General features: G+C 41.7%; 1 long non-coding RNA gene across 1 annotated transcript in view; it reads left to right on the top strand.

Moving 5' to 3' along the window:
* The first annotated feature begins 3,384 nt into the window (after nt 1-3,384).
* Nucleotides 3,385-21,181, top strand: part of LOC117947837 — a 21,323-nt gene continuing 3,526 nt past the window's right edge. Inside the window, exons 1-2 of the long non-coding RNA XR_004657332.1 lie at nt 3,385-3,463; nt 16,248-16,250. This is a non-coding gene — a long non-coding RNA (uncharacterized LOC117947837). The remainder of the gene's footprint in view (nt 3,464-16,247; nt 16,251-21,181) is intronic.

Genomic DNA, 21,181 nt, shown 5'->3' with positions numbered 1-21,181 from the left:
CACACACACACACACACACACACACACACACACACACACACACACACACACACACACACACACACACACACACTTAGAAGGACACAATGCCAAGCCTGTGAAAGTCACTGTCTTTAAGCAGAAACCTGACTGAAAATCACCTTAAATACAGAAAACTAACAAAACACACCCATATTACTTGTTCTTTTTTTGTCCCTGGAAACAAAAGATGAGAGTTAGGGGTGTGTCTTAAATTGTACAGTTCCACAGTGTTGCGATCAAAGATGGATCCTGGTTCTGTTACATTTTTTTCCTCTCTGAGGCTTTGTTGTTTTGGAGTTTGACGAGCTGAAGCATAGTGAGACGCGTGTGACGGCCGGTGAAGGATTAGCACTGGATGGATAGATGGATGGATAATGCCACAGGGTCTCTCCTCTGCCTCTCCCCCGTTTCTGTCCCCCTCTCTCTGGAAACCAATCCTACTTCAGTAGGCTTAAGGGTCCACTCATTCACATAAAGTCAAGCCCTTAAAACCATGTGCTCAATGGCTTCTAATAATAAACACGGCATGTCCACAAAGATGAGTGTTCTTAATGCTGGAAATTATCGAGTTAACCAGATAAGAACACCATTCCCGTGGTCCAAGATGCACAATACAAGGCTCAGAGATGACAAGCAAAACCCAGCCCGTATCTTTGGACACACTTTGAAAAATTCAGTCTTTTCCTCATAAAAAAAAAAAAAAAAAAAAAAAATGGATCCACGCTCTTCCCATTAGTCTAACAAGCCATAATGTCCAGTAACAACTCAGGCCTAAGGAAGTCTTCTTGATTTCAGCTGAGAGAGACAGTGCCGTGAAACCAAACTCTATTCCTTTGATAGATTTTACCGTCGCTGTATGGTCAGCTTTCTTTTTCCCCCCTCACAGGAGATTTTCTATCAACTCCACTCTCCTGTTCGGGGCTATAAAATTACAATCTGCAATTTGGAGACACAATTTTACGCTTTAGCAATTGTAGGCTACTGTACACCCAACACATTCTCACACCCAACGTGTCAAAAAGCAACACTGGGTCAGGTGCCTGTAGCGTTTGTTGTTGAGGCAAAAAAGGCCCTATTTCACTCCTGCCGCAGCGTGGCGCAAAGTTCAGCGCGTCTTTGCTAGTTTAAGACCATCCAACCAGACCAACCATTCCCACCCAGCGCCCATGTCGTTTAAATAGCAAATGCACCTGCACCCATCTTTGCGCCCATGGGCGTGCTGGTCTTACAGGGAGGTGTGTTCAGGTGCAATGCTATCTTGAGGCAGCAGAAAGTGATTGCGCCGTTGACCCACAAAACCCAGGTCTAAAGTCAGTAGCGCAGCATTTCATTGTGATTTTAACAGCGCATTATTAAAATGAGCCTAGGCTCCTGCGCAGCACATGCGCAGTGTGCTGTTACATAGCAGCACAAAAACATGCAAAATATTACAAGTAACAAAAAATTACTGTGTAAATCCGCCTTCATCATAGCAATGCGCCAAGGTAAAAATGGGTATGGCTTTTCAAGGGAATGGAAAATGACAATCTTAATGGTTTATTGCATGTTGTTCCCAAAACACACCTATGAATTAATCAAAACACTATGTCCAACTCATTTGAACCATACACCTGGCCCATGGACACTTTTTCTGTCGTCAAACTAGCAAAAGTGGATTTGGACATGCCCAAAATGCACCTGTGCCATGCGTTTCACGGCGTGCGCTTAGATCGTTACAATAGGTTAAGCCAAGTTAAGAAAAAAGCCACGTAAAAGCCATGGTGCCGCAGCAAAACCGGCTGAAAAGGAACGTTTTGGTGGAATATGTGGAGGTTTAAAAGTTGTTTTCATCTGTCTAGATTTACCCTGCAGAGATCTGTAAAGAGGTTAACCACAGTCCTCATAAATTGACCGGAGTTTGAAATGCCAACACAAAGGAAGCCCAAAGCAGCTCAATGAGTGAAATCCGGCGGACCTTCTGGTGGCAATGGAGCAATCCCAGACTATGTTTGACCCTTCCACCACCCGAACCAGCCTCCTTATGCAGATTTTTGGGTCTTTCATAATACTTGCTACAGTTGTCACTCTTCACACTACGCCAACTTCCAGTGCCGCGGTTGTGCTTCTACCCTGCCCGGTGCATTCCACACAGACGTTAAATGGGGATTTTGGCGTCAGTATCTGGCGCACATAGCCACTCACAAACAGTAGTCCTGCCATGACGAAAATATCTCAGGTCATATGTCATCTTTCATCCATGTCATGCTTTGTATTACAACTTGGGTTGAAGAATTACATTCTCGATATTTGATGCCTTTTGAAACATTAGCAAAGCTACCACAGATGGCAATAAGAGACTCAGTGAGCAGTGTCTGAGATCAAACGCTGGAGTGTCTTTAACCGTGCCCTAGTGGGTGTGTGTATTGATTGTGGAGAAGGCATTAGTTCTCTGGTTATTAATAGCCTGAGGAGGGAAGCCTAATGGGAGCTCTACTTCCTCCAACTGGTTTATTCATAGCAGAATCATTATTGGCATAAGTGACCCTCTTCCTGCTTGTCTGTCTGACAGACATACTACATGTGTGTGTCCTGTGTCTATATGCCTCTTGTTCTCTTTATCTGTCTCTCTCTCTCACACACACACACACACACACTACTGCTTTTGCCTGTGATCCACAGTTTGCCTTTAATATACAAATACAGTATGCATTGTACTTTACATTGTGCGTGTGCCTTGCGAGTGTGTGTCCCTCTCTCTTGTCTCTGTTCTTATCCATATCCAGGGCTTGTGACAAGAGGCTGCGCTGATTACCTCCCCCGGCACATAAGTCCCTTGAGGGGACAATATTCATAAACTATTTCCTATCTTTATAGAGATGCTTTCAAAAAGATGTTCTTTGTCCACCATTTAAGCTGCAACAGAACGTGTGTATGCAGAGTGGCTTACATCTCGCAGTATACACAGAACTGCATCTTTCGCTCTGTCTCTCACAGCCCAATGCCCTTCAACGCTCTACATCCTGTCCTTAGCAGAAAAGGCTGCAGCAGCAAATAACCAATAAGCTGTCTCAATGAGAAAAGCAGGATGTAACAAAATTATATTCTGCACTTTTCTATTTTCCAATCCATTGCCTTAATTCTCCATTTTGTCAATTTCCATCAGCGGATAGATCTGTTATTTCATTACTTATGAATATTCCCTTCCATCCGCCCCATGCAGGTCCTCTCTGCCCACACATATCCCGTTGTAAAGCTCAATATCCAATGGCTTCCTGGTCTGCACAGCTTGACACAAGCCTACCGTAGTAAACAGCTGTTTACGTTGCAATTCCCAATTCCATTCACAATTCACAGTGTCACAGTGTCACAGTGTTCACATAAATCAGGTGTGTTTTTGGCGTAACATGCATTAAACCAATCAGAGAGTGTCATCTCCCATTCTCCTTAAAAGCCACGCGCGTTTGTGCCATGGCCCATCTCTAATATGATGGCGGAGTTGCTACGCAGAAAGGAGAGACTTTCAGGAGATCTGCTCTGACTGATCTGCTCATGCTTGAAGGGAAAGCGTACAGATCATATCATAATTCTATTTCCCAGTGTAAGACTTTTATTTTTTATCTTTCACATGTTTGTGTGCTGATAAATAGCATGTGTGTGTAAATAGCATAGTGTGCAAGCACATTTCACTAATGCACTGTTAAAACAACAATGAAATGCTGCGTTATGGCATTTGCTTTTTATACGACGTGGTCGCTGGATGGTGCTTTATTCCACCTATCACGCACACAGAAGGATGTACCCACAATACACAACTCAGGTACGTAAAAAGCAAAAGTTTGTTTAACAAGCTTAATAAACTTACAGCAGCAGTGCCAGCAGGCAAAGGGAAATCCCAAAATACAGGCAATGGTGAAACCGGCACTCAGAATAACAGGACACACGGGGAAAAGGCTTAAAAGCTGAACACAGGGAAGCAGACAATCTCACACTGGGGTAGGGGGAAGACTGAACTTGAAAACACAAGACAGGGGAGACAATGAGACACAGGTGCAACACATTAGGGCCAGGACAGGTAATCACAAAGGTGGGAAAATAAACAAAAGGGAAGTAAAACAAGACAACACTAGGGAGAACAGAAACCCTTCAAAATAAAACTGAAAGGAAATGGAAAAACAACCAGAAAATGTAAATCTAACTCCAAAAATTAACTTGACACAGGGACGGGACAGCCTTTCACCCTGCAGTTGTATATCCTTCCTGTAAGGAACAAGGAATCTTCTTTGGTTTTGTTGATGTGCTTTATGGGGAGCTCTTTGTTAAGCAGTGTTTTTCCTCTCTTGCCGCCTTTTGTTATGGATTAACACATGCACAGGAAACAGGATTTGTTGGTGCCAGTTTTTAGCTAGGAATTCCCCTTGAAGGCCTTCCTGATCTGGATTTAGGAGTAGGTAAACATACATCCTCGAAGATGCATAAATATGGATACAAACCTATGCGTTCACATGCACAGATGAACAGGTTGGGAGACTCCCACGCAGACACACAGATGTTCATACTCCAAACAAATATACAGACACACACATGCACACGTGTGCATGTCTTCCTTCCCACTGAGTCAACAAGTTGGTAGTGACTTTGGTGCTGATGAAAAAAGAAAGAGAGAGAAAAACACAGTCAATTTCCCCTCCAGCTTCCACTGAGGATGTGACAGCGATTGAGCGTTTTCCTGTGGACAAGCAAAGACAATGTCAGCATGAGTAGCCATTAACCTCTGAGCCACTTTCATAAAAAACACAGCAGCCCTGCTTCCACAACATGTTTATCTAACATGGGTAACAGGATGGATTTTACTGCAAACACAAGTCATACCTCCTGCACCACTTCCTCTCTTCAAGTTGAGTAAACAAATGATGCAGCGGGGTCATAGAGTTTTTGCGTTGTGGGATTTTGTGTGTTTTGAGCATATCAATGACAATTTTTTACCTCCTTGCACACTATACCCAATCGGAACACCTCTACTTGAATAATTAATAATTTAAATTTGTTGTAATCTATCATTGTCTTCATGTTGTAGAAGACAATGAAAATTAAATCATTTCCTATTTTGCAACCACAAAAACAAGTATAAAGCAAAACAGGGTCTATGTATTCTAAATGTAATGTAAATGTAAAGCCCTGTGCTGCAGGTGCAACCCGGTCTCACAGCACTTTGTGAAATGGTCACATTATTTTGATTTATTGATTTGTCAACACTAACACAATTCTCTTGAAAAACGGCTGCCGGGACAAAATCTGCAGCCTCTGGGGGGGACGCAACAACGAGGAAATAAAACATCATGACCCACGGTCTCTGGGGGGGATGCAAAAACAGGGAACTGAAATGTGAAATGCTGGCGGACGGCCCGCCAGACGTGGGACGCTCTACAACGGGACGGTGGGTGTGGTTAGGAAAAGAACAACGAGACAAGGAACCGTCACATGTGGGACACGATCCCAGGTCTGCTGGGTGAAAGTCCTGCGTTGTTTGACCCATCCACCATCCTGACTAACGTCCTCAAACAGATTTTCGGCTTTTAAATACTACTCGCTAACATAATCGTGCTGTTATCACGAAAGGTGCTTCCCATTGAAACATCACTTCAAATTTGTGCTCCCCAGCAGGGACAAAACAAGTAAATTGTGTCCCTGTACACTAATCAGTAGATTAAACAACGTCACCATTTTGCAAACTGGAAAAATTCCCTTGATGAGTTCACTTTTAACATTAACATGAGTTCCCCCTGTCTGCCTTTGGTCCCCCAAGTGGCTAGAAATGGCGATAGGTGTAAACCGAGCCCTGGATGTCCTACTCTGCCTTTAAGAAAATGAAAACCCAGATGGGCCGATCTGGAATCTTAACCCTTATGAGGTCATACTGGGCAAGGTTACCTCCCCTTTCTCTGCTTTGCCCACCCAGAGAATTTGGCCCACCCATGAGAGAGAGACATCATGGCTTTTCAAATGAGCAAAGTGGCAGTTGTGCATTTAGGTCATTTAAAGGTGCACTCCATTGCATCCCTTGCCATGTGAAGCACAATGTGGGCTTTAACCTTTATGTACTCATCTGGTTCACCTTTCTGTATGTTCTCATCTGGCTCCTTCCCCTTCCCTTCTCACACCTAAAGCTGTAGGCTCAGGCAAAACATGGGAGGGAGGAGATATGGAGAGATTGAAGGTGCTAAAATTTCTCATCTAATGCAGAGAAGTGTAAGACAGAAAAACAGGTTTAGGAGTATGTATTTGTCTGTAAGAGACAGCGAGAAAAAGACAGTGTGAAACCATGGAGCAGAGCTATTTTTAACTTGCTCAGTCAGCTTGATAGAGCAGGTCTATATATAGTGAAGCAGAGGCAGCTCGGGTAACCGTGTGTGTGTGTATGTGTTTTTGTGTGTGTGTGTGTGTGTGTGTGTGTGTGTGTGAGAGAGAGAGAGTGTGTTCTTGTTTAACTATATTCATTCGTGGGGTCCAAATCCGGGAGTTATGGTGTCCCGACAGCTTTGTGGGGCCAAAATGTTTGAGCCCACAACTTTAAAGGGCCTGGTTTTAGGATTAGGGTCAGAATTAAGTTACGGTTAGGGTGAAGGTTAAGGTTCGGCATTTAGTTGTGCTGGTTAAGGTTAGGATAAGGGGGTAGGGAATTTGCATGTTAATGAAGGGTCCCCACAAAGATAGTGCCACACACTGTGTGTGCATGTATGTTTGTGTGTGTGTGTTTCACACATGTAGCACATGACATGTGTCACTGTCTAACGCGTTCTCTCTTACTGTAAATATTGGGGTTAGTGAAGGTCAGGGGTGGCGCTGGGTAGAGCATGCAGGAGGCAGGGCATGACGTGGATTACACCATGTCAAGTAGCTGATTCATAAGCTGGTCACAAACAATCAAGTCTCTGCTTGTTTTTGAATTTGTCAACAATTGTGAGACTGAGACATTGTCATCAACAACAACTCTCTCTCAAGTTCTTGAAGTAGACTGCGTTGCCTATCTACAAGCGAGAGGGCGGTTCTTGTCTATACTACGAATTAAAATCCGTCTGGCGCCTGTTCTCACACTGCTCCTTCAAATGTTACTATTGTACATCTTTTGTCATTTTTTGTTGTAACTTCAACCGGCCTAATGGACTACAGATGGAAATTAGCCCTCGGGCTACAATCTTGCATTTTTACATGTACATGCTGAAAAATGTGCATTGACCTGTTAGATTAAAAAAATAATAGTTAGAATGTCCAGATAATTTCAGGTTGCGGTGAATGTGTGACCGGGACTAAAGATTATTGAAGGTTGTAAATTCACATTTAATCCTATAATACTTTCTTCGCTCTTCCATTTGTTCTTCTTCTGCTACAAGCATCACCGGGCGTGTCCTTTTCTGTCTGCTCAACAAGATGGGAATGTAAGCTGTCCTACTGATGTGCTACTACATGTGTCTGAGGTCTGGTGCCGGTTTTATAGCAATGACACAATTGGCGGGTGTCTGTGAATGTGTGCACAATCACGTATAAAATAGCAGAGAGGGGGTTAGCCACCAGGCAGCTGCTGGTGCGGTCATTTGTTGTTTCAGGTGTTTTGACGGACAGACCGTGAGAGCATCAAGGAACAGCTGAACATTTGTCTGGGCACATCAAAGCCAGCTCATACTGTATTAGCTCAGCTGCAATTGGAGTCTGTCTCTCTCTCTCTCATACCAAACACACACACACACACACACAAACCACAATGCACATCAAGGATTCATCAGTTAAATATAGAGCACTTCAGTCATCCTTTTGGCATCACTGATTTTGGTGCTTTGATGTCATTGTCAATGAGAGTGAGTTTTCATCTTGAAAGCTTCTCTAAGCCACTAAGTCACTAATATTAGTTGGTGTAACCAGAGCGAATATTGATGATGGGTAAAATCCCAAGTCCCAAGTTATCCAACATTATTTACGAAAAAAATATCTCTTAAACTTTTTATTCATCCCAGACTGGCACACCGCAGGCAAGTTTTATTACGTGCAAATTCAATGTAAAGACGTGGTCATGATACTCCTTCGTAAGCACACAGAGGTGAAATGAAAATAGCAGAAAGAACTGGTTCCTGATGAGTTTTGAGATCAGTCACAGCTTCCACACATACAGCACAGGCACAGCTCACACATACATGGCCAGTGCATACGTTGCAAGCTATCTAACAGGGGGAAACTAACAGGGTTTGGGCAAATAAACAGATGATGCAAATGGCCAAGTGGTAAAATGAGTGTCAGAATTCTGTCTAAACAAACCTTTTCAGAGAATAGTCTAAATTTTGCATCGCTTACAAAAACGTTTGCGAGCTAGCCTCAGTCTTCCTCACAACCTTTTGCGGATTCATTGCTGAGCTTCTGTGCGCACTACAACCATCAAATTTCCATCAGCTGTTGTGGTGCAACCCTGCTTTCAAACATGTGCATCTCTGTGTTTCATACAAACAAAACTAGGACCAATATATAACGTAGTTGTCAATGTCCAAAGGGTATTTTTATGTAAATATATATACTGTGTTGTTCACCCAAAGCCAGAAAAAGCCTGTCATTTAAATAGTGGACTTCAAGAGAGTTCAACTCTTAAATGGTTTATGGTCAGACAGTTTTTCAGTCCATCTGTCCAACACCTTGGTAAGAGATATAAACATTTACTGGCAAGGATTCCATGAGATTTGGTTTGGATATGTATGGTCTCCATATCATTACCCAAATATCACCATCAGGGACGGCCATAACAATGTGTGTATAAGGTATAACAATTGCCAGATTTTCACAAAATTTGCTATGGATTTGTGGTCACTATTTAGCTTGCATGGCAGCTGGACAGAGGTGTCGAAAGTATTCACATTCATTACTCAAGTAGAAGTATAGATACTAGGGTTTAAAGAGAGTTCTGTAGAAGCTTTTTCTCAAGCTTTTTCCTCAAGTAAAAATGTAAAAGTACTGTTTTCAAAACTTATTGTATAAAAGCAAAAGTAATGCAAGGGAAAACAATACGTTCAATAGGTACGTACTTTACATAACTCTTGATCAATGCTCTCCGTAACTCGAATCAGCTGTTACGTTAAATAGGTATGTACTTTTTCAAATTAGACGGCGAGAATTTGGAAACAATTAGCTCATGATACTTGGTGCGCAGAGCTTTCAGCACATTTGAGTTGTTTTTTGCATCCAACCACCTGAATTCTTCCAGGTACGGCCAGGGAAGTGAAGGGTTGGCTGGTCTTCCTGGTTACCAACCTGCTGACTGATGCACGGATGGGACATTTTGCTTGAATTCTCTTGAGTCTCTGCCACAGACTGCTTTGTGCTAGGCTACATACACTGAATGAAGAAGCCATTTTTAAAATGTAAGGAGTAAAAAGTACAGATAATTGCGTGAAAAAGTAAGGAGTAAAAGTGAAAAGTCTGCTGTTAAATAATGACTCCAGTAAAGTACAGATACCCAAATTTGTACTTGAGTACGGTAACTAAGTATTTGTACTTCGTTACTTTGTTTCGAAACCTCTGCAGCTGTATTCTGGCATAATCCCACCAGAATTTAGGGATCACATATCACATTAAAATCCATCTCATCATGCTTCAAGTAATGCGTTTGTATCGGAACTAAGAGCTCACCGAACCGATCAGCGTTCGATGAAGAGCTACTGGCAGCTGCTGGTGTGGTTTAGGTGTGTGTGGCAGACGTGATAAACAGATGGTTCATAGAGTCACCTGCCAGGACAGTTTCCAATGACGGCTTCTCAGACGATTCTGTGTTAACAAACCATCTGGTGTGTCAGGTTGGACCACTTTATGGTCCCTCATAATAATTATTGGCAGCAACCTGACATCCTTTTTTGCTACAGAAAAAACTTTCATGAGTACACAATAATTGGATTTCTCATGTTCCCCAGAGGATCAACCATGTTGAATTGGATAATAAATAAGCTTTCCTTAAGTACCACCTTTGAGGTAAAATCATTAGCTTTGCGCACAAGATGCCGCATGTTATAATAGGCAGTTTGCCCTAAAATGTACTTAGCACTTTCAAGGAGATTATAAAAGGTAAATCTCTGGTACACAAGAATTGCTAAATCTTTACTGTTATTTCCCCTCATCACCTCCATATTGTGGAGTTTGGTAAACAGCCTCTAGGGCCCTCTTGGAGGGCTTTAGACTATGAAATTGATTTTATTTTAGCACAAACATTAACAGCTTGTTAGGATTGCTTGCAAGCTATTTGAGATAAACCAAAAGTCAGGATGGTAAGGTCTCAATTAAGCTTTACATAAATTAGAAAGCAGGCCAGGTTTAATGTCAACCTCTTCTCCGGGTTTAAGATACACACTTTCCACTCTACGTAGAGACTATAACATAAATTATTTAGCAGCTGGTTAGTGTGTGTGTTTGTGTGTGTGTGTGTGTGTGTGTGTGTGTGTGTGCGTGTGTGTGTTGAAGAAAATGCCATGGTGGAGTATCAAATAACAGTCCTCCTGACCCTGGCCTTTTTATGTAAACTCCAAAGGTCTCATCCCACTGCATTATCATACCCTTCATTACTTATTCATCACCAGGAGTCAGACTGGGACTGTTTGCTTGCATGTGTGGCTACTTGTGCATGTCTGTGTGTGTGTGTTTGTATATACAGTATATATATAGTGTATTTAGCCAATTGGGTTTTGGGTTTTGGCTACACAAAACCCATCCACATTATCGACACCCAATCAACAATCCATCATTATGATTCTTTTCCTGTCTCACACAATGATTGGGAATAAAAGTAGTTAATCCATCCTTATTAAAGCCATCGTGCTGAACATATTACACAGGTTTCCAATGTTGATTCAGGCAGTTGAATCAACATTTTATTCTTCGATAAAGTGTTTGCTGTGTAAAGTATTGTTATATGCTTTACACAGCAGCAAGCCAATTTGGATGATCTTGCTAACTAAAGGGGTTTAACAGCTTTCTTGGGGTAGAAAAAAACTCCATAATTCTGCACCAGTAAGCCCTTTTCAGACAATCTCTTGCTAGAAAATCCATCATTCCATTCAGCTTCCTTTAGGGGCTACAACACTCATATTTGAGCCCGGTGAAAAGTTTAATGTCAGTATTTTACCTCCGCTGAATGATCCAGCATGTGGGTATCTCGTGTGTAGTTCAGTGTATTTTGGTAAGTCATGATATCATATTATGCGGGCCTCCTTGACCGTAACATCTGGCTGATTTCAGATCATCCTTGCGTAAAGCAGAAATGCTACCGGCAGCCAATCTGCTGTTTCTTCTGCATTGTGTTCTGCGTGTGATAGGGTGCCTTCCAGCTGAGTGGCCGAAGAGATAAGCTCCACACACACACACACACACACGCACGCATGCATGCACACACGCACACACACACACACACACACACTCATGTGTGGACACAGGCTTGTGCAGAGACATGAAAAGAGGCAGAGAAATACATCTGTGCAAGGTAGATAAGACCACTGCCGAACAAGAACCCCTCGCGGCCGTCTCTCTCTCTTTTCAGTTTCAAACACACATCACCCGCCCTGTCATGCCCCGCGCACATGCACACAACACCTACTGAAATTTCCACCTGCATCTATTGCAGTTCTCAAATGTCTGCTACTGATGTTCCCTTACAAGCTTTCTTTAATGTTCAAAGGAGAACTCCCTTTTTTTGCATTTCCCACATTTGCTTTGTTACTGGTCTTTTTTGAGGGTTATCAGTTGGGATCAATGTGAACGTGGACAAGACCACATCCAAACATCTGTTATGTTTAAATTACATTATAAATTCAGTATTTTATCATTTACAACAAATTGTATTTGATCTGTTTTTCATTTGGGCCAAATGGCCTTTCAAAAAAAATCCTGATGATGTGACACTTACTCTATGAGCTGCTGAAAGCTTCCCTGTGGCACGGCACATTTAGCCATACCCACGTATATCACACTGGCACGGGTCCCCTCCCCAACACGCAAGGCAGGCACTCTCAGTAATTGGCGTGGATGATCACTGGAATTTGCATGCAAGCAGCCTTAACAAGTTTGGCATACATTTGCTCATGCATTGAAGTTCCCCTATCAGTCTACATACACAGAAATCCTACAGATACAAAGACACAGAATTAGAATGCATTAGAACAAATGGGCATACATTAATTATATGTTTACTTGTGTACGTGTGTGTTTGTGTGTGTGTGTTTTTGGACATACATCATTATGAGGACCAATGAAATTTGAACTTTTCGGAGTAAGGACCGTTTTTTCAAATTGGGGTGTGTGTGTGTGTGTGTATCTGTGTGTGGATTGGTTGCTCAATCAGGTATATTGAAAACAGGTCTGCATCATTATGTCCTCCTAGCTCTGTTCACATGTAGAAAGAAAAGGTAAAATATTTCTGCAATAAAGGTAAATCAAATAAATTTGGAAATTAAAATATTTCACCAAAAAATAATATGTGATAATTGTGTCTTGACAGAATGTCTTTCGGCACTTTGACACTATAGTGAAACATGTAATCGGGGAGCATCTGCCCTGAGCAGCAGCAAGACTTATCACTTGTAGTAGTGTAGATGTAGCCTGAGCATGCGTGAGAGGAGGGAATGGAGTGGAGGGGTGCATGAGAAATAAACCTTTAGGACGCATGCAAAAGAAATGTTTTCCTGACTGAACTTATGTTGTAGCTTAGTAAAAAACGGGTTCAGCAAACACTTGCACGTGCAAATTCTTATTGGCCATTTGTAAAGTTAATCCGTCAAGAAAATGTGGACATTTTTTTAGTTTTAATTGATCTCACATTTGGTGAATTTGTTACCAAGGTGAGATTTAAAACAAGCAGATTTGCTACTTTTTCAGTAATGCAGTGTTACCTCACACTCATTTAATTACACACAACACTGACAGGCACTTAAACCCTTCACAGATTGGATTGTGAGGCATCTTATTTTAATAAACCTGACCATTTGCATGAGCAAATATCCTTTGAACATAAACCATATTTAAAGCACCAAAGGTCTCTTAGCCAAAGGCCCGGCCTGCCCCTTAACAATCACACTAAATGACACGCTACATGGCCATCACACACCAGGGAATTGTGTGTGTGTGTGTGTGTGTTTGTGTGTGTGTGTGTGCATGCATCCATGTGTGAACCCTACCCCTTTACTCTCCAACCTACCCACCCCCTAACCCACGTTTCCCATAACATCAGTGCTTGTGGTCTCTGGTGGCCATGAGGGGGAAAACCTGAAGTGCTTCTTCAGTGTATGACAGGAGAAAGGGGAACCACCAACACTATCACTAAGAGAAGAAGCAGGTGAAAAGGATTAAGAGTTACGATAACAGGAAAACATTAGGCTACAAGTTCCCAGACCTATGGACGTTTCCAGATTACAAATTAAAGCACCCTGCACAACGTTTTTACCACACGCCTCTTGTTAATCTGTTGTCTCCATAGCTAGCTAACATGATGCATGAATTCCAAAGTGAAACAACAGCTATATCAGCAGTGCATACTATTAAAGCGGATTTATGGTTGGAGGGGTTACCATGCGTCCCAGTCTAGATTATGATTACGTATTTTTAGTTTTATAGATGAGAGCCAGATTAAATTATATTCCCTGCAGCATCTGTGTTTACAGACTTTTTTTTATTTACTTTTCGACAATTATTGAACTGGAGTTACATCCAGGCAACATTTATTCACCACGTCTCATTGGTGAATAACAGACTACCTTCAGCTATAAACACACAGCGCTGTGCATTCTTACTTTTTGAAGAACCTTCTTAACCAATTTTTCTGCAAAACTATCCACCTTATTAAAATCCAGGGCTTTGAACAGATCAGTAAATGCTAGTCTCACATTGCCAGACCTATCTTCACAGCACTGAGGTGTAAGGTCTGGCGACACCACAGATACATTCTATGCAAGGAGACAAAAGACGCTCTGGGTTGTTTGAATTTCTTTAAACCATTCACAACCGCTTTGGGTAGCGCCAAGCTCCAGACGCAGCAACCGTGGCTCTGCAAAATGGTCTCAGGAAGGAACTCGCTTTGGTTTATCGTGTACCCCACAAATGAAAATACCACGTACAATAATGAATTAATTTAAAGGTTTACACAATACAGTAACGTGAGTTTACTTAGCCTGACACATGGTTAAACATAATTGGCTCTTTCCATTGTATCACGTGTGTACTTTGTCCACAGCAATCCTCACCAATTGGTCCCATAACATCCCCGTTAGATAGTAAACTCTGTAAACACATTCTCTATAAATCGGGACTCACTGTAAGAACCAAGCAGGCCGGCGCAATTGCACAATTCAAATTTTCGCTTTTTGTCCCAAGCGAAGGGAATTTTGAGAACGGCAACACACAGAGAACAGAAGGTTTGGTACACTGAATGATCATTAGTATTTCACACCAATGAGAAGGCAGGTTACTTTGCTTGATTGGTCAAACAGGAAGGAATGCATTAGGGAAAACCATGGTTAAATTTAGAGAAGGATGGAAAGGAGGATGTGTAGTAAGGAAAAAAATAGGTGGAAGACAAGAATGTAGTCCAAATGGAGGTTAAAAGACAGGGTGGGCAAAGAGCGAGTCAAGGATGAGTCGGGGGGAGGGTAGAAGAAGATGAAGGGATGAAAAAGTGGAGGGGGAGGGGATGAGGAGATGGTGAAAGAGCACTCGACAAAGAGCAAAGATGGAGAGGAAGACAGAGGAAGGAAGGAAGGATGGAAGGATCGATGGCGTGAAGCATGGTGGTGGCTTCATTGTGTTGAGAGATGGCAGAAGAAGAGAAAAGGAGATAGATGGAGAAGTGAGAAGAAACACTGTGCTGTACAATAGTTGAAGGAGTGAATGAGGGGTGGAGTGATTATTGCCTCATTGATAATAATGAAAGCCAATATAGAGAGCCAGCATACACAGAGAGAAAAAAGAGAAAATAGATAGAAAAGTTGTTGGGCGGAGGAATAGAAGAATGATGACAGGGGGCTCAGAAAAGAAATCAATTGAGAGAAATAGGGACCAAAATAAAGCAAAGAGAATGAGTAGATGTGGCAAATGAACAAGACCAACACTGAGATGGAAAAAAGATTGATTTGAAATGAAAATAAAAAGATCCAAAGTTGAGAGGGAAGAAAAGAATGGAGGAATGGCTGGGAAAAACCTGTCAATAGGGCAGGCTTTGACACAAAGACAAATGGATTGGGTGGATTGAGTGAGAGGATGGAGGTGCAGTTTTAGTGTGAAGGTATACAGGCAGGAAACGTATGTTGGGAAAGTAGAATAACAGGAGGGAAATTGTAATGAGGTATGGAGAGAGAGGAATGAGAGGGAGGGATACGTTGGTAGTTGGAGGTGTTAGGTGGGTGGAGGAACACAGGGACTGAACCATATTGCAGCAGAAGTTCATTGTTGTCACGCTGCCCTTGTTTTAAAGGCAGGAGTTTGAAGGAACGTGTAATATCATCTCACTGCACTTTGCATCAACCTCCATCCTGGACTATACACATACCCATTGGTCAAGCCATATGTTTTGCACATTCTGAACGAAATCCATTCAGCCTTCATTTTTATATGACTAGCTATTTTAAAGACGTTTCTGTATTTATTCTTTATTTAGTATTACATATTTGTTTGTTAATGCAGGCTCCAACCACCAAGGCAAATCCCTTGTAAGTGGAACTTACTTTGGCAATAAACCCAATTCTGATTCTGAGGTTTACATGAAAAAAAAGCAAACCCCGATCCCCAAAGACACTACTCAAGAAAGCACTGGACAAAGGTTTGAGCTTGAGTGTGGGTGTGTGAGTAAAGCGAGGGTGTGTGTGTCTGTTTCCTTCTCTGCCTCTGTCCATCTCTGGCGTCTTCTCACAAAAATTTTTCCAGTGTGTGCATCTCAAGTGCGTGTGTGTGTGTGTGTGTGTGTTTGTTTGTGTGTGCATGTGTGTGTGTGTTTATGTACTGCATGTGCCTATCTACTGTCAAATAGCTGGTGTGCCACCACCAGCGTCACATAATCACTCAATCTTCAGTTGTGTCAGGGAGAGCAGACTTGAGATGCCGAGTTGGCAAAGATATATACAACCTCACCACATATATATTCATGAAAGGCCATCTTTTTCACAGCAGACAGGGTCTTTTGCTCTGTTAGACGTGTGATTTATCTTCTTGCCATGCCTGGAGGTTTATATATATGGGGACGGGAGGGAGTGGAGCATAAACCAGCTGAGCGGGCGTATAATCGCAGAGCAACGATGAGCTGTTCAGTCCTCTCAGCTGTGTGTGTGCCATTATTGAATGCACATACACTTCATGCATCAGTGCAGTGTGCCACACCCCACACAAGTAAGTTATGTATGGTCTCCCCCGGTCTGACAGCTCCACAGATTTAAATCAACTTTAATTCCCTCCTTTAGTCCATGTGTTTTTCTCCTTGTCTGAAGCCAGGCGATCCCTGTGACAGGTGTCATGATGTAGATCAGGTGGCACATATTAATTTAACACCAGACAAGACCTTTTGCTGATGCTCAGCTAATCAGAATCTCTGTGATCCAGATACGGTGGCCATGTTTTATCGTCACACATAAAATGTCATGTGACGCTGAAAGGTCTCAATTACAATGACACTACTCATGCACAAGCACACAAATCACATGCACACGCAGAAAGTACACACTGGCTTACACTCAAACTGTGAATGTAAATAGGAGACACACAGACATACAAGCTCAGCTGGGCTTCATTTTCCACACTGTCGAACACTAACGTGTAACTGCAATTTAATGCCAGAGATGTTGAAGCAACAATAAAAAAAAATTCTCTATGATTCAATGAATACAATTTGATGCAGCCACAACAGTATTAAAGTTAACAGTCAGCATGGCCGTCTGGCAATTCTGGCAGATTTTTTTAACATATACAAATAAATTGTCTTTACAGGCCAAGAGCACACAGTACACAATTTTATTATGTTTATAATTATAATAAAAATTATATAAATAATATTTATAAATATTAAACATTTGGCCAGTTGGCAACGGCCGGCCTGGTTCCGAAAAGGGTCAAAGATTTATTGGTTAAAAAGGTCTTATTGTTGCAATAAATTGTAGTCTGATTCTGTGTTTTGGTGCAGTTGGTTTTAACGCCTGAAAACCCAACACGCAGCGTTGTTCTGCTCTGTCTTTCTGCTGTGAACCGTTGACAAAATGTTTATTTTTAAATGATCTAGGTTGAACTCTTTAATCAATCCGCCGTTCACATGTATGCCTATGCATTAACTGCAGCTGGTCCGTTACACTGTAGGCTGTATTCAACATGAAAGATAATTTTTGATCAATAGAGTGTGGAAAACATAAGTTTACACTTCACAATGTTTTTAATCCATAACAGGATTGTTATTATATAATTTAGCAGTAAAAGCAGTAACCTATGTAAGCTAATCCTACAGTTTTCAAAAAAGTTACCATGAGACCTGTTCATGCTGATTAAACAAGTGGACTTTTGGGTCAAGTGTTGTCTTATACGGCCCATGTCCCAGGTGTGAAAGCCCCTTTACTGGACTACTGAATATAATAAAATTCCATTATAATTTGTATTTTGAATTGCTGCCTGCCACCAGAATTTTGTGATTTTTACCATAAATTGGTGTCTAAAAATGTACAGAATGCAGGAATTAAAGTCTTTTACCCTCCAAATTTCATGGGGGAAGACCCATAGAACCCCCTGCTATGTGTTCCCCCAAAGGCCAGTTCTGACCAAGGAAAAACCCTGAAGAGTAATCACAGCCATGAAATCATGTTTAGAGAGTTAAAACAGATGAAACAATATGGACAACTACACAGACACTACAACATGTACAGTGTTAACAGAGACAAAACGACTGACAGTATCAATTATTTTTACAAACGTGGTCTTTCAAAAGTAGTAAGCATTGTTCGCCAGTTACTTACATTAATTGTTTGAAAATATGAAACATAAGGTAGTGCTTGTATTGTTTCATCATCTGTACACAATATGTAATTGGGGAATGCACGTGTCCGTAGGTGGGGCTGCATGGGCGTGGTAATGTAGGCTGGTGTGGCTACAGTGCCTGGACAAGATTGTTGGTCCCAGTCCGCCCCTTAATGCAGTGAAAAGAAACCATGAAAAAGAGTCTTTACAGGGTAGATCTTTCTGCTACCTTCACGGCCGTCTAGACCGCACAATCCAGAAATAAGTTTCAGAGTCCATCTACACTTTTATTTGTTTCATTAGAAAAACTGATGTCCCTGAGAAATGCTGTGTGGAAGTGTACAGAGTGTGTCATATTTTGTGAAAGACTTAAAAAGCTCTTCTTTGTTGGGGATTTTGACAGGAAGAGATTGTAAAGCAAGGTTGGACCAAATGTTCAATAGTTATTCTGGCAAATTTTAGTTTGTCAAAATACTTTTGGTTGGAATAAATGATTGGTATTTGAGGACTTTGACGCACAAAAAAAAAAAATGTTCCACTTTAAAAAAAGTTATTCTCGGTGTGATTGCAAGGCAGAGCCTTTTCTTCCAAAATCTACAGTTTGGACAAGCACACCCACTTCACACAGCTACCGGCCATGTATGTGCTGGGATAAGAAAGTATGGAAGTTCTGAACATCTCTCTACATACTTTAAATACTGGTACACTGTTATATTATAAATTGGGAAGAATTACGCTGTACATTGCGGGCTGTATTTTAAAGTGTTTCCATGATTTTCATTGTCAATTAATCTGCAGATTGTTAAAACCTAGATCTCTGTTCTCTAATCTATGCTTAGATTAAACTCAGATAAACTCCTGTGGGTCATTTTCGATGGTAGGACCAAACGACACATATCATCGTGTGGTTTGGAGGAGTTGATTAGAAAATTCTGACACTGCCCTCTGATCAGGTCTTTCAGGATCTCCCCACGACATGTGTCAAATGAGAAGCACTGTGACACCTTCTAATGGAGAATGACTAGCCATGAATCACCGTCATCTTCTGTTAATTATCATCAGTGACGCCTCCCTGCCCATTTATCTCTAATACGCACCAACTAACAACTTCTCCTGATCGTTACAACCCAACTCATCCCCGATTACACACACACACACACACACACACACACACACACACACACATGCATCACATCATACACATACCCCAACCCCCATTTCTCCCATCCCTTCTTCAATTGCTCATTTGCCCCTCCCCCTCTGTTCTCCATCATCACTCTCTCCTATTGTGTCTTAACCTCACCCACTCACCCCTTCTTCTCAGCCCCCACCCCTTCAACCCTTCATCACCATCCTTCCGTAGCGCTTGTATCAAACCCAATCTGACTACTTCAGCCCAATTTGCATTGCGTGGTCCAAAGAGTCAAGAGCAAAGGAAGGCAGGATCTCCTTGGAAGCAATCCCACAGAAATGCTTTCTGTGGGTCCTTTCTGAAAGCCATTCAAAGCGCTGGGTTTATTTGGTAGCCGTTGGCGTATTCAGAATTCCTATCCAATCAAATTTAAGGATGAGCATCAGTCTCTCAAGGTGGCCCGATTGACATGCAGCATTTGAAGGTTGTCGTTTGTTTTGTGTATTTGGGTTAGCATTACAAAAAGTAATCTTTTTAATAACAGGCACGGAATGTACGAGTCAAGCTGACACTCTTTAAGTCTCTTATGTATCAGAAAAAAGGTGAAACACGATAGAAATCCAATCCTGTTTTTCTGATCCAGTAGAAAATTTGCTTTCGAGGGTGGGAGGGGGGCTGACATTTTTTATCTTTTGCAAAAATAAAGTGCACTGTTGTGATTCATGACCTATCAGCGTATCGAGCAGATACTTGTGTCATCAGTTATGGGTAATGAGCACCCAGGTCAATATTATTCTGCTTTTATATTAGAATTATATAAAAACCTTATGGCATAATGTGAGCAAGCTATGCCACTTTCTATACATGAAAATATTTTATTGTATTATGTTGTTTGTGCAGAATAAAGATGAGTGAATGACATACAAACACCCAATAACATTTCTCTGTACCCAAGATTGCATGCGAACAACACACACACACACGGCAGAAGCGTGACAACAGTCAGTGAATAAGGAGTTAGCAGGTGGCTGTCCCCCTGCGGAGCTGATACACAGAAAAAGAACACACGCACACACACACACACACACACACACACACACACACGGACACTCATGCACAAGCACGAATGCTCAGAGACTCCTTGATACCTGCCGGGGGAAGAGCATTCAAGCCTTCGTTAAAGCCCAGCTGTCAGCTCGCCCCTTCATTCTCTACCTCTTGATTTTATCACAGTGCATGCTAACTCTCTTACTCCACCTCTTTCCCATCCATGACATACTCTGAAAAACACTCAATACACACATATACTACAAGTGAACACATATAAACAAATCAAAAGCACATGCCCAAGCACTGCGTTGCTTAGATGTTAACATCGTATCCTTTAACATTCATAGCCTTTGACCTAAAGAGCTATATTTCCTTCTACTTTTTTTGGCTGTTGGTACAAGTGTGGCTTAATCAATTTACTGCAATAGCACCAGCCACCAGAATGCAGCAGGCAAAGGTTTGCCTCCTAAGTTTCCTAAGCTTTGCTTTTTGTCCACACATATTTGCTACATTTACCAGATGTTGAGAAGTGTGATTTTCTGCGAGTACATGTGTGTGTGTGTTTGTATGTTTATACATGCCTGAGGTCATCTTTCCCTATTATTGGCATCAGTAGAAATATGCATATGTTTCTGCCTGATAATATTTAACATTTTCCTTCAATTAATCCATCCACAGGACATGTAGCACTGGGAACAAATTAGTGCTGGGTTTAAGAAGAAGGTGGTGTGAGAGAGAGAAGCAGGTAAATAATGGCGAGTGCTTCAAACTAAAAGAAGCCTAGTCTATATCTATGAGGTCCCACTTCTAGGATTGCTCCCTTTGCCGTTGAGTTTTCTGTTGTACGACTATGTGAAAGCACACATTCCACCAAACAAGTCCCTTCCTTAGCCTTCCTATGGTGTTAGGGTCCCGACGGACCCGTTTTGTGTTTTAACATGCATAAAAGCACTTCATACATTTGTTTTTTGAGTTGAAACTTTTTGACTTTGTCAGGGACTTCCATTT

The sequence above is a fragment of the Etheostoma cragini genome, chromosome 7, assembly GCF_013103735.1.
Source record: "Etheostoma cragini isolate CJK2018 chromosome 7, CSU_Ecrag_1.0, whole genome shotgun sequence".
NCBI classification, from domain to species: domain Eukaryota; kingdom Metazoa; phylum Chordata; class Actinopteri; order Perciformes; family Percidae; genus Etheostoma; species Etheostoma cragini.
The sequence above is the reverse complement of the archived record's forward strand: the minus strand, read 5'-3'. Positions and strand labels throughout refer to the sequence as shown.